Source organism: Larus michahellis, chromosome 2, assembly GCF_964199755.1.
Source record: "Larus michahellis chromosome 2, bLarMic1.1, whole genome shotgun sequence".
NCBI classification, from domain to species: domain Eukaryota; kingdom Metazoa; phylum Chordata; class Aves; order Charadriiformes; family Laridae; genus Larus; species Larus michahellis.
In genome coordinates this window covers 146496820-146500562 of record NC_133897.1, presented here as the reverse complement: position 1 = coordinate 146500562, position 3743 = coordinate 146496820, and positions in this window count along the sequence as shown.

Here is a 3743-nt window from a genome sequence, read left to right as displayed (position 1 = left end):
CTTTTCAACTACCTTTGTAGATTTCATGTGATCTGTCTTCCCACACTGTTTACAGCAATGGCAGTATTATACACAAATTTAATATGGAAGTATTTTTGTTATGGAAAATCTTAATACACATGTAGGCATTTAGTTAATTTCAGGGAAGTCAAGATAGAATGTTTCACATCTGATTTTACGGTTGCTCTAATTAATTAATTTACAGCTTTTAGATGCCTACAGCTTTCTGACTGTCCAGCTAGTACTCTGGAGATACCTTAACAAACATACGGTCCCCAGACTTATGGCAAAAGGCATACGTTCTTAAAGAGCTGACCTTTGGAATAGGTCTAGTTATGTGGAAACCCATAGCTTGCTGTAAAAGAGCACTGAGCGGGAGCCTCCATAGAGTTCAGGGGGTTCAGTCACTGCAGCTCAGTTTGTGGAAGGGCTCCCCAGAGGAGTCTCCGTCCCTGGAGACATTCAAAACCTGCCTGGACGCGTTCCTGTGCAACCTGCTCTGGGTGACCCTGCTCTGGCAGGGGGTTGGACTAGATGATCTCCAGAGGTCCCTTCCAACCCCTAACATCCTGTGACTCTCTGTGATTCTGTGATTCCTTTCCTCATCCCCACTGATGGTAGTCACAGAATGACTATGACATTTGTAGGAATTTGGTTTGAAACTGAAAGGATTTCAGGGAAATTGAGACTAACTTCAAACAGTATCACATCTCTGTCAAGTACTGACTCTTGGAAAATAATTGAACTGTATTAAAATAGTCTCATTGTATTTATGTAGTCAACATAAAGGAAGCTTGAGTAGCCTTTTTCTTGATTGAGCTGCACCTGTAAGCAGAGTGTAACTATTTCTTCGTTTTAGATATCTTTTATTTGGGTGAAAAGTTAATCTTGGTGTCACCAGGTTAATCTGATACCTGGAATAATAAGATGAACAAAGTCACTGAATGTGAACTCCATTGCTTTACCCTCTTGCATATGCAGTTGACCTGAGCAACTTACAGGTCTGACATTTTAGAAGTTCAGTATAGGCTTTTTCTTGTATTTAAAAAAAAAAAAAAAAGGGGTTAAAATACATATGATCATTGGATTCAGAATGTGATGCTCCATTTCTAGAAGCAGGTGAGATGTTTGTCCCAGAATTTAATGATCAAGATTGGTAGAAAAAGTGGGTAGGATAATCTTAAACCTTAAAAAAGTAGTTAGGGACACTAGTCACCATTCCTAGAATGGAAAGTTAATAATCTGTTATAATAGGTAATAGAAATTAAATCTGATTAAGAACAGAGAAGAGGGAAGAATATGGAGGGCAAAGGTTAATGAGGCTTTCTAAGGGAGAACTTAGTGTATCTCTCAATTACCACTGAAAAAAGTAACAATGACTACTTCAATACATGAAAGCACTTGTCAAAAGGAAAAAGCAGTAATCAAATACATTTACAAAACAAAGGGCTACATTCCAGTCTGGAAGCGACAAGGCAAGTTGGCAGACCATGACTAAAAAATTCCTTTGGGGATATCGGATCCACTTTTAGAAAGGAAAGACCATAGCTCACCCTATAGCAAATGTGAGTTCTGTCTCGGAAAGGCTTTAATGAAGATGTTGCCTGCTTCCCTTACTGAAAGGATTTGACTTTAAACTTGCATGGTGAACCGCTTTACTCTAAGCATTTAAATGTAAGCTATATGAAATAACGTGACCTGAAAATGCCTTTTTTTTTTTTTTTAAGCCTTTATCTAACTGTTTATGAAAGTTTTGATTTAATAGGGTTCTGTATAGTTACTCCATGTACGTGGAGAAATCAAGGTATACTGAAAATTAAAAAGCACATAATCAAATGAGGACCAGTGGAATATAGCAGAAGAAATACTTTACTCTCATGCCTTTAAACACAAAATAAGATGGTATCTTTACATAGGGGGTCATTGGATTTTTTTGGTGTATTTTCATTTTGGTTTTTTAAGGAAGCCTTCTCTTATTTCAGTACCTAAGCTGATCTCTTAAATATCACGGAAGGTTCACCGCTAAGTCTACATTTCCTCCATTCCTCCACTAGAGTGATGTACAGTGTTTGATCATGAAAAAAATTTCCTGTATTGCATGATCAACATCCTCTTACTACAAGCATATTTTAATGTATTTTTAGTCATTGTTTTGACATTGAAGACCTTCCTAAAACGTGGCAGTGTTGCTTCACGCACGCTGCATATCCCGTTCTGTGGTGTAGCCTCCTGCTTTGCTGAGCAGAAAAGGCTCATGGGGCCTGGAATTCTTTGAGCCTTTAGTGCAGTCGTAGCACTGTGCCCATTTGCAATGCGGAATTGCATAGTGCTTACAGACCCATGGACTAGCCAGCGCAGGCTGAAGGGGCAGAACAGTGGGAGAGGTTGGGGCTGTTTAAACTGAACCGCGTGCCGCCCTGCGGGCAGCCCAGCACCCACCTCAGCCTTGTGCTCCTGGAGGGGAAGACTTCCAGAGTGACGACGTGGGCACGGAGAAACTACAGATGTGAGTTTGAGACGCTGCAGAAGCACCTACCTTTTACTCACCTTGCCTTTTGCTTCGGGTCCTTTTGGAAGTCAGGGGGCTCAGTTAGCGACGCCTTCCCTCGGTAAGCCGCCCGTGCAGCTGGCAGCGCGTGACTGGGTCTGCTTCCTTATTTCCAGTAACTTACATCTCAGCAAGAACCCAGCGGGCTGATACTTCCAGATTCTGAACGGAGGAGGGAAGGAAGGACAGCCATATGGATAAGAAAATGTATTGGAAGTCCAAGATTTAGCCTCTGTTCCCAATTCTCTCTTGGGATTTTTTTATGGTAAGTAGCTTTATTTTCTTCCAAGGTGCAGTTAAAAGTTGTTGGAAGATGGGGAATCCCGGCCTTTCTGAAAACGGTTACTCGAAGTACCCTTTCAAAGAGGGGAATTTGCTGCTGATGCGGCGTTAAGGTGCCTCAAAACGCAGGCAAGGAACCTGTTGAAAGTGAGAACTATTCTAAACAGTCGCTGTAGCCTTTGAGCTGTAATCAAAGGCCTTGCATTAATCTGGTGGAAATAACTGAAAAGAATTTTTTGCTTAACTCACCCTTAGCTGTAGTAGTAGGAGCTGCTAGTTGTGACGAGTAAGACCCGAGCATGCGTTTCCACTCTTGAGGTTACGAATTATACAGTAAAGGTTGCTTGATTCGTCTATTCTTCTGTTTTAATCTAACAAAACCATTTGCTTTAAGGATTCTTTTTCTTTTTGTGTCCTCTTGTAGCCTAGTCTGAAATACCAAAGAAAAAAAAAATTCATCTTAAACCTGCCAAGTGCAAATTGCCATAACAACTACCTGCTTTTTAAAAAATTCAGGAACACTCATGACAAGACAATACAAATCCAGAAAACGAAGCTCAATTCTGTGTTTTTTACATTGTACCTTGCTGTCCCCAAGCTCTGCTTTTGACAGATGAGTGACAGGAAAGTGCTCCAAACAAAGACTTTGTGTAATTCAGCTTCCAGCTGGAAGCAGAAAAGCTGAGGCTGCTCTCCTGATTTGGGCTCCGGGTGGGAGATCCACCTCGGGTTGGCGTGATTTTACTGGAGTTGGCACTTTGCGCTGTCTTTAGTTGTTGGAGTTGTGGGTCGAGTTATCTTCTACCCTCTCCTCAGCAGGGCTGACACGGAGCTTCAGCGGGTGCAAAGCCCAGCCGTCTTTAAATGGGCGCTTGAAGCAGAATGAACTATTTCAGAGGTGTAGATTTGCTTT